Below are 11,625 nucleotides of genomic sequence, written 5' to 3'. Positions count from 1 at the left end.
TGGGCTGAGTAAGGTGGACAGGGGCTGAGTAAGGTGGACAGGAGCTGAGGAGGGGGACAGGGGCTGAGGAGGGGGACAGTGCTGTGGAAAAGGGACAGGAGCTTAGGAGGAGGGGGCATGGGTTGAGGAAGGGGACATGGGCTGAGTAAGGTGGCAGTGCTGAGGAAGAGGGACAGGAGCTTAGGAGGAGGGGGGGCATGGGCTGAGGAAGGGGCCATGGGCTGAGGAAAGGGACAGAGGCTGAGGAGAGGGGCAGGGGCTGATGAAGGGAGCAGGGGCTGAGGAGGGGGACAGGGCCTGAGTAAGAAGACAGGGACTGAGGAGGGAGACAGGGACTGAGGGGGGGGGGGGCAGGGACTGAGGAGGGGGGCAGGGACTGAGGAAGGGGAACAGGGCCTTAAATAAGGGGACAGGGGCTCAGGAAAGGGACAGGGCCTGAGGATGGGGGCAGGGACTGAGGAGGGGGACAGGGCTTGAGGAGGGGGACAGGGACTGGGGAAAGGGACAGGGACTGAGGAGGGAGACAGGGACTGAGGAGGGGGGCAGGGACTGAGGAGGGGGCAGGGACTGAGGAAGGGGAACAGGGCCTTAAATAGGGGGACAGGGGCTCAGGAAAGGGACTGAGGAAGGGGACAGGGACTGGGGAAAGGGACAGGGACTGAGGAGGGAGACAGGAACTGAAGAGCTAGACAGGGACTGAGGAGGGGGGCAGGGACTGAGGAGGGGGGCAGGGACTGAGGAGGGGGACAGGGACTGAGGAGGGGGGCAGGGACTGAGGAGGGGGGCAGGGACTGAGGAAGGGGGACAGGGCCTGAGTAAGGGGATAGGGCTTGAGGAGGGGGGCAGGGACTGGGGAAAGGGACTAAGGAGGGAGACAGGGACTGAGTAGGGGGGACAGGGCCTTAAATAGGGGGACAGGGACCGAGGAGGGGGGCAGGGACTGAGGAAGGGGAACAGGGCCTTAAATAGGGGGACAGGGGCTCAGGAAAGGGACAGGGCCTGAGGATGGGGGCAGGGACTGAGGAGGGGGACAGGGCTTGAGGAGGGGGACAGGGACTGGGGAAAGGGACAGGGACTGAGGAGGGAGACAGGGACTGAGGAGGGAGACAGGGACTGAGGAGGGGGGCAGGGACTGAGGAGGGGGGCAGGGACTGAGGAGGGAGACAGGGACTGAGGAGGGGGCAGGGACTGAGGAAGGGGAACAGGGCCTTAAATAGGGGGACAGGGGCTCAGGAAAGGGACAGGGACTGAGGAGGGGGACAGGGACTGGGGAAAGGGACAGGGACTGAGGAGGGAGACAGGAACTGAGGAGCTAGACAGGGACTGAGGAGGGGGGCAGGGACTGAGGAGGGGGGCAGGGACTGAGGAGGGGGACAGGGACTGAGGAGGGGGGCAGGGACTGAGGAGGGGGACAGGGACTGAGGAAGGGGGACAGGGCCTGAGTAAGGGGATAGGGCTTGAGGAGGGGGGCAGGGACTGGGGAAAGGGACTAAGGAGGGAGACAGGGACTGAGTAGGGGGGACAGGGCCTTAAATAGGGGGACAGGGACCGAGGAGGGGGGCAGGGACTGAGGAGGGGGGACAGGGCCTTAAATAGGGGGACAGGGACTGAAGACGGGGGCAGGAACTTAGGAGGGGGGACAGGGCCTTAAATAGGGGGACAGGGACTGAGGAGGGGGACAGGGACTGAGAAGGGGGACAGGGACTGGGGAAAGGGACTAAGGAGGGGGGCAGGAACTGAGGAGGGGGGACAGGGCCTTAAATAGGGGGACAGGGGCTCAGGAAAGGGACAGGGCCTGAGGATGGGGGCAGGGACTGAGGAGGGGGACAGGGACTGGGGAAAGGGACAGGGACTGAGGAGGGAGACAGGAACTGAGGAGGGGGGCAGGGCCTTAAATAGGGGGACAAGGACAGGCCTGAGGAAGGGGGACAGGGCCTTAAATAGGGGGACAGGGACTGAGGAGGGGGGCAGGAACTGAGGAGGGGGGACAGGGCCTTAAATAGGGGGACAGGGACAGGCCTGAGGAAGGGGGACAGGGCCTTAAATAGGGGGACAGGGACTGAGGAGGGAGACAGGGACTGAGGAGGGGGGCAGGGGCTCAGGAGGGGGGCAGGGGCTGAGGAGGGGGGCAGGGACTGAGGAGGGGGGACAGGGCCTTAAATAGGGGGACAGGGACTGAGGAAAGGGATAAAAAAAAAACTGAAGTGCCTTCCCCCCTCCATGAGGCTTACCTTGGGCCAGGAGGGGTGGGACAGGATCTGGAACCTGCAGCCTGCAGTCAGTGGAGTAAGCCAGCCTCTCCTGATGATGTCAGGAGGAGGGGGCATGGCTTCCTCTGCTCCCCAGCGGTCCTGTGAGAAGAGCAGAGAAGGTCACGCCCCCTCCTACTGACATCATCAGGAGAGGCCGGACGACTCCACTGACTGCAGGGGGAGAGGTGAGTTTAGAAATCCGAGTCCCCAGTCAGAGGCAGGGGATTCGGATTTGTGCTCCCCCTGCTCTGGCAGCCGCTTGTGCCAGCCCTGGGTCCTGCAGGACTAGTAATGGGAACGGCGTTCCTGCTGTGGAAAAAGTGCAGGAACGCCGTTCCCATGCGTTCCTGCAGGACTCGAGCCCTGCTTATGTGTGCTATGGCAGTAGAACACCTAATATGTTGCTCAGCTATGTCCTCTTAGTGCAGCAATACCCCCATGTGTACCCTTTTTGGGGATATGTGGATGTTGAAGGGGCACATTGGAGACCAAGCCATATCAGTTTTTACCGAACTTTGAATTTTGACGCTCGGCCCATGTGCAATTTCCAAGCATCTTAGCAGGTTTTAAGTTCAAACTACCCCACAAAGGCCTACCATTTCTTAAAGTAGACACCCCAGGGTATTTCAAAAGGCATATTTTAAACCTTAGCGTAGGATCATTTTTTTTGTTAGTTTGTACCAAGTCTAGTTGCAATTAGCATTTTTTTCTGCCTTTTTGACACACACTTGGAGATGTTACTGTATATTTTGCAATCCTTATGTGTGCTATGGCAGTATAACACCTAATATGTTGCTCAGCTATGTCCTCTTAGTGCAACAATGTGTCACGGGCAACGCTGTCACGGATTCCAAAACACAGACAGACCACAAAGAGAGAGAACACAGAGAGAGAAACTTGTAATACCGGTCCTTAGAATGGCCGGGCTATACAAGCAGAGAATAGTCAAGGTACAAGCCGAAGTCAAAGGGGTAAAGAGAAACGGAACAACGATAGGACAAGCCGAGGTCAAGGATCAGAGAAGACAGGATAAACGGGAGACAAAGCCAAGATTTGGTAACCAGACAGTTGACTAAAATCACACCCCAAAACGGGTCTGCTTATTCGGCCTGGGTGTGGAAAACGTTAAAACAATGGCCAATACATAGGCCGGGCTGAGAGGGGCAATCAGGGCAGTAATAGCTTGTCTCAACTCTTACACCCCTCTTGTAACACACCCTGCACCTTTTCTGGGGGTTTTGTTTTTTAGGGGTTGGTGGAATCTTAAAGCAGAAGTGACCTGCCTCCATTCTTCTGCTAGGCTCCACTGATGGTCCCCCTCTGTGGCACTCAAGTAACCCAGAAATGAGCTGAAATTGAAATGAAAGGAATGTGCATTTCAGCTCAGCATTTGCCTTTTTAAAAATAATAAAGGCATTGTGGACTGCCGTCTGCATTATATATATGCCCACTTTTTTGTACCATGCCCTGGTTTTGCGCATGATTAGATACGGCTGCATTAGTTGATCGGATAGATCAACTCCCCCCATGTGCCGATTATATTGCTGAATGCAGACTGGCACCCGTTTATATTCCTCTCTGCCACGAACTGCGACCCTGCGAGTGTTTTCCCCATGGATCGTAGTTAGGATGAAAACCTCCTTTTTATCGCGGTACTTGAGTGCCAGCAGTTCATTCTGGCAGAGAGCTGCTGTTTCCCCCTTTTTTATTTTTTTTTCTGCTAGAGCCTTTGGGAAACCTGTGCAACTCTTCCTGATAGTGCCACAGGCCACGGTCTCAAAACAGTACAGCATTTGTAAGAGTGGGATGCTGTTATAAAAGTTATCGATGTATAAGTGATAACCTTTGTTGAGTTATGGCATTATTAAGTCCCAGACAATTTTCCCACTTGTCCCTACTGTATCTGGGCAACCTGGGGGATCAAGGTGGCTATCCCTTCCTTCGTATACATGGAAGGTGTATACATAGCCACTGCCACTTTCACATAATTGATAACATTTTATCCCATACCGGGATCTTTTGGATGGGATGTATTGTCTAAATCCCAGTCTTCCCTTATATTTCATGAGGGACTCATCAATTGAAATTTGTTTTTTGGGGGTGTAAATAGTGGCAAATTTTTCATTTAAGTGGGAAATTAGAGGGCGTATTTTATAAAGAATGTCATACTGCGGATGACCTTTTGGGGGGCACTTCATATTGTCATTAAAATGCATAAAACGCAGTATGTCCTCATATCTCTCCCTATGCATAGTCTGGGAAAAAATGGGGGTATTAAAAATAGGATTTTTAGTCCAGTACATTCTAATTGTGGGCTTTTTAACTACCCCCATTAACATGGTCAGTGCCCAGAATTGTTTAATTTCTGGCACACTGGTTGGGTACCATCTCTCTGTCCTGGCAATTCGGGAGTCTTGGTTGCGTGCAAGATATTGCTCCGCATACAGATTCGTCTGGGTAACTACCTCCCCAAAAAAATCATCCCCCAAAAACAGCTCCATACAATCCAGCGCATTATAGCCAGACAGGTCAGCCTGTATGCCAGGATTGGCAGTGAACACTGGGATGTCTGGCGAAAAATGATTAGGGGGTACCCAGTCATCTGCGCCATATTGAACATTAGGGGAATCAGCGATTTCCTCTGATGTTACTGCACTATCTGGCACATAGTCCCTGTCCCCTGCATCACTCCCTGCGTCACTCTCTGAGGCAGTGTCGGTCGCCTCTGAGTCGGCGGCTAACAGGGCATAAGCCTCCTCTGCGCTATACTTTCGCAACATTTTTAATACAGTTAACACAGCTAAGAAAACTTTAACTAAATAACTAAACTTTTTTTTTTTGACCCCTAACTAAATTCCCCAAATTACCACTAAATTCCACCCACCAACTAACTAAATCACAAATTAATAAAATAAAAGAATAAAATTTAACCCCTTAGGGTTACAAAAAAAAAAAAATTTAACCCTTAAGTGTAAAAAAAAAATTAGATCACAGTAAAGTACTGTGACCTGTATATTGATCACTGCTAGCAGTGATCAAGCAGCAGGGAAAGGGTTAATATTTTTTTTAAAGGAAGGGGAAAGGGATTAGGAACCTTTTAAAGATATTCACTATTCTTCTGAGACACAATGTTGCAACGATCCGTCTCTCTCCACTTCACAAACCCACAAGAGGTGGAGGGAGGCGGATCAGATATCCCAGCAGTATTGTGACCGCTGTGACTGGCTGTCACAGCGATCACATGTGCTGGGACATCGCGATTTGCTGTTGCTGGTCTGCCCCTGACTCAGAGGGACCCAGCAACAGCGTTAACCCCGCGATCGCCGGCACTGCGCGATCGCGGCGTTAATTTTACCGCGTGACGGACGAGGTCCGTCACCCGTCGTTAAGGGCATCCCCAGGATGACGGACCTCGTCCGTCACCCGTCCTGAAGGGGTTAAGAGTGAGTAATTGTGTGATCAATAGAAATATTAAAGATAATGTCAACTCAAGGTAGGGTTTTAAGAGTTGTCAATAGAGTATATTTGTCACCATTTAGTTTACTCTCAGTCTGGTGCAGTATCTCATAGTGCCACTACCCGTAGATCTCTCTCTGCTCCCATTTGGCCTTACTTTCTAATTATCTTCTCCCTATTAGTTCAGCCTCACCCCTTCTTGTGTGCCAGTTCATTAATGTTAATGTTGTTGATCCGGTCCTGAGTTCCTGTGATAGTTGTCTGCCTATTCTGAATTTCTGTGCCAGCTGCCTGTCTATCCTGAGTTCCTGAGCTGGTTGCTTCCCTGTATCTAGAGCCCCTTTCTTCTCTGTATCCAGAGGCAATTGCTTCCCGGTATCCAGAGGCCCTTCTCTTACATACAGTTATCTGTGCTTGTATTTTATTTTATTGTCTTCCATGAAAATATCAATACACTTATTTTTTTGCCTTGATTTGTGTGTATATTGGCTTCTTTGCATTTTGGATTCCACCCTACAGAGGTTGCTGCACTGGTCAGCACCCCTTCCCGACCAGACACCTGACAATATTGAAGAGTGATTTTCTCCTCTATTTTTTATACCTTTATAAGTATTTTCTTATCTCAAGTAACTCACACCCAAGGATTTAACATTCTTCAGTCAGAATTAGTTGGTGTAGTATATGATATTAAATAATCTGTAATTGTTTAATTAAATTACATAAACCTGGAATTGTTAATTAAAAGTATACTGACTGACAAAATACACAAAATATATCAGCATAAAGTTTACAGTTTGCAATGAACCACAGAGGGACTGGGAAAGGGGCAAAAGAGATAGGGAAAGGGAAAAAAAGAGACAGATGGGGGCTTGGGGGGAGAGGCACCCAAAAAGGCCTAGGGGACACACAAAGAGGCTGGGGAAGGGGCAGGGGGGAGACACCCACAGGGGTTAGGGGTCACAAATAGACAAAGGGGCTGAGGGAGAAAGAGACACACAGAGGGGTTGGGAAGGGGAGAAAGAGACACACAAAGGGACTGGGGGAAGAAAGAGACACACAAAGGTGCACAGGGAGAGAAAAAGACAGCCCTTTATCATAACAGCATCAAGCTTCTCACATGATCTTCTCCGAATTTACATTTAAAAAATTGGAGCTTAATGAAAAACCCTTTCCATGTCCCCTCCCCCCGCACCCCCCCACCCACCCCCCCCCCACAACTTCCTTTGTGGGGGGGGGAAATAAATTAGGAACATTATGTAAAAAATCTACTAAAACAATAATTCAGCTCCCTTCTGAATTACTGTTAAGGTACTGTGACTGCCAGCAGTTTACCAAAGCAGAGACAAAAATCAATTTTAATTATTATTTTTGGCTTTAATGAAAAGTGATTACAGAATTGGCATTTTAGCTAATACTGTTGAGATTTATGGCAGGGTAATGCTAATTAATTTTCTTTTGGATTGCTGTAGACCATGAATAACTGCAATGAAATGGCAGATCTGCTGATACTAGGTCTATATCAGCACACTGAATCTTTTTCTTAACAAAGGATGCTTAATGGACCGCAGGTAGATTTTACATTAATTCTCATGAACTACATATTATCACATCAGTATGAAATATATATATATATATATATATATATATATATATATATATATATATATATATAAAAAATAGAAAGTAAATGCAGAGTATTTAACACTTATGGTAACATTCTCTAATATATATCAGTGTCAGCGAATGATAGATTTCTATCAAAATTAGCTATTTAGAATTTTGCTGACAAAGGCTTTGGTTGAAACTTGGGAATTTATCCTCCACAGATCGGCTTAACTCTGTAAGAAGCAGACAGGACAGTAACATATGTGCTGTACATTCACATGGTGCTTTTTTGCAAGTGGTTCGGAAACATTAACATTGCTAAAAGATGCAATAGAATATACGATTTGTTGGACCATTGTATTTCTTTTTTAAAGCCGTATTTGCCAGTGTAGGTCAGATAGTGCCTACAGAACCGTAACCATGACCTATTAAGTCAAGGGTCTCACAGTCGTGGGCCTAATCTCAATCTGCAATGTCCGCTATAAATCCCAATACCTCCCAACTTTACCCTGGCTTGAATTGGGACAGGGGAAAGGCCTTCCGAGGAATGGTCATCAGTGGCACAAATTGCATCAATAGTGATGTCCTAGTCACTAGTGATGTCACAACGACAAAGGTGGGTCTATCCACAAACAGCTTCTTGGCCGCATAGAGGACTGCACAGCGCAACTGTGTATAGTGATGTACTTGTGCTGTTATGCCCAGGAACAGTTCCTTGGATCCCCGAATGCTGGAACAAGGGAACTAACGCAGGACAGTTGTGAAACATCAATCCCTACTATCAAGCATGTGCATATTATCAGATCCATACTCCCAGACACACATACAAATCCTTATTCCCATACACATATTTGCATACATGCAGTCTGTAATCCACAGTTGAGAGACTGGCTGAAGCAGGTTCCTTGTTGGACAGTTGAGATATCTGTCCTGTGCAGTTCTAGGAACAGCTAAGATAGTGTGCAGAACTCTCAGACTGCCAAGACTCTGGTAGAGGATCAGAGAATGAGGAATACACAGAAATATATACCGTATATACTCGAGTATAAGCCGAGTTTTTCAGCACATTTTTTGTGCTGAAAAACCCCAACTCGGCTTATACCCGAGTCAATGTCTGTATTATGGCAATTTACATTGCCATAATACAGACTGGGGGCTGTGGGGTCTGCAGAGCGTTTACTTACCTCTCCTGCAGCTCCCTTCTCCTCCGCGCCGGTCCAGTCAGCACCTCTGTCAGCTCCCAGTGTAAGTCTCGGGAGAGGTAAGTGCTTCCCGCTGGCCCCCCTCCTACACAGTGACCATCCACTGGACCACCAGGGAGCGAGAGCCCCCCCCCCCCTGCCATGTATCAAGCAGGGAGGGGGGACGAAATAAAATAAAATAATAATAAAATAATAAAAAAAAATAATTAAATAAAATAAAAAATAATAATTAAATATAATAAAAAATAATAATGAAAAAAAATATTAAAATAATTAAAAAAAAAAACAAATTGCCCACCCCCCCACCAAGGCTCTGCAACACACACACACACACACACACTGCACTCATACACACACACTGCATTCATACACACACACACTGCATTCATACACACACACTGCACACTGCACTCATACACACACACACACACACTGCACTCATACACACACACACACACACACTGCACTCATACACACACACTGCACTCATACACACACACTGCATTCATACACACACACTGCATTCATACACACACACTGCACTCATACACACACTGCACTCATACACACACACTGCACTCATACACACACACACACTGCACTCATACACACGTTGCACTCATACACACACACTGCACTCATACACACACACTGCACTCATACACACACACTGCACTCATACACACACACTGCATTCATACATACACACACTGCATTCATTACAAACACACTGCATTCATTATAAACACACACTGTAAATAGATATTCAATTAATATAATTTTTATAGGATCTAATTTTATTTAGAAATTTACCAGTAGCTGCTGCATTTCCTACCCTAGTCTTATACTCGAGTCAATAAGTTTTCCCAGTTTTTTGGGGTAAAATTAGGGGCCTCGGCTTATACTCGAGTATATACGGTACAACCTGGAGGGGTGAGAAAGTTAGCCGAAAGATTCTGATATGTTTTTACAAATATTCCAGAATTCCCAGCTTGACATGCAAATAGATAGAGACGGGCAACATGTTTTCAGAATTTACCCGGCATTTCTTTAGGTATCTGTAGCTATGGGTACTGTACTGGACCAGTGTTAAGAAACCAGCCATGGGCTGTACAGTTACGACCTTTTGGGCATCCTCAGCAGGGTGCCATGTATAGTTTTTTTTTTTTCTATTTATTTAATATTGCTCAACAATTACCCAAGGATATACTCAAACAATAAAAAAAAGTTCATTTTCTAAACAATAAACAGGAATGAATGGAAAATCAGACTGCAAAATATAACTCAAAATAGACAAATTTTAAAAACAGCAGCATTGTTATTGATATACTTGTAATATTGCTGCACTATAGTTGTTACTTATAATTGTTAATACATTAGAAAAAAAATAATGCTGAATTTGATAATTCTTCTAGTGCAGCTATTTTTTGGTAACGTATGCAATTTGATTTTCAGTTCCCACAAGTCACTGTTTGATGAATCAATCCTTAAAGGAACACTATAGGGTCAGGAACACAAACATGTATTCCTGACCCTATAGTGTTAAACTCACCATTTAGGTGGCTTGTCCCCCCTTAGCACCCTTAACAACTATCAACTATTTTTAGCCAATCCAATGCTTTCCAGTAGGGAAAGCATTGGATTGGCTGAAGTTGGCAAGGAGGTAGAATGGGGCAGGGCTAAACACTGTTTTGGCCAATCAGCACCTCCTCATAAAGATGCATTGAATCAATGTGTAACGGAACCGCTTGCACCCCGACCGGGTACCTTCCGTTGATGGATGCTCCTAGTGCTTCCTGAGGACTCCAAGCACTCCACCAGACACCATAACCACTGTAGACTCCCACGAACCGCCGCAGCTTGGTTGGGGTCTCGCCGTCTCCACCCACTCTGGACCCAAGACCAGGGTCCAGCTTCCAATAGGTCGACCTCTCCGAATTCCAGAGAGCAGGAACAGGAACAAGCTCTTAGCAGAGCTTAGTGATTATACCCTGGGAAGTAAAGTGATTATAGCAATCCCCAGAGTGTAGTTCTCCAATCCCCCAAACATGAGCCAAAACTTCATGAAGGTACAATATGATCTGTTTAATCAGCACCAAATCAGTTCCCAAACCAATGGGAACACTAATTAACAAAATAACACTCCCACATACACAGTCAAATCCCTCCCCTCTATCCTGGAGATAATTGGCTTTAGGCACGGCAGTAAACTCAATTATCTCTAGGTACAGAAAATATCTCCATTTTACACTAACAGTAAAATACATAAAAATACATAATTCCTATTATATTACACAGAAACCCCACATTTAACCTATCCCCAGATAGCTCGGATCTGAGCTCCCAATATAGGTGAACAGAGCTCAGACCCCACGAACAGAGTAAATTTGCCATGGGGTTAAAGTTTTGCAAGGGCTGATGACAGATTGAAGAGGGACAAAGCAGCCAGTTTAAACTGGTCTGGCAGTGTCCCTGGGACAACGCCCTGCTGGAGAACAATGGGATAGATATTAAAGGGGGAGGGGAAGAGGCACATTCTCCCATGGAATCAAAGGGGCATAAACAGTCTTTTAAAAGTCCCAATAGGCCCACATATAGTTTTTAAAGGGCCATACACCCAAGGGCTATAGTCATGAGGCAGTAGGCTGGCAATCAGGCTCCTCCAAACGCCAGGGGCATAGGGCAGTTGAGGAAAATTTGGCGTCTGAACGCACTGCCCCAGAAAGTACTTCCAGTGGCCATCTGAGGAGTGGCATCTGGAGGTGTCCCTAGGAGGCAATGTAAACACTGCCTTTTCGATGAAAAAACAGTGCTTATAGCAAAATGCCTGCAGGGAATGATTATACTCACCAGAACAACTACATTAAGCTGTGCTTGTTCTGGTGACTATGGTGTCCCTTAAAGTATATCCTTCCTGGTAAAATACTTGAATAATTCTAATTATTCTATGATGAATTCGATTCTATTACTTTCCATCACAGGTTAAATTCTAAATGGCAGCAAATGTAGGAAGAATTCTAAAAGACTGTCTTGTATGTGTCATACAGAATTAAGAAGAAGTAAATGATACACTTCATGCACACCTCTGTTCAACCTCAGTGATTTGTTCA

This window comes from Pelobates fuscus, chromosome 1 (assembly GCF_036172605.1).
Source record: "Pelobates fuscus isolate aPelFus1 chromosome 1, aPelFus1.pri, whole genome shotgun sequence".
NCBI lineage: Eukaryota > Metazoa > Chordata > Amphibia > Anura > Pelobatidae > Pelobates > Pelobates fuscus.
This window is presented reverse-complemented; position numbering follows the sequence as displayed.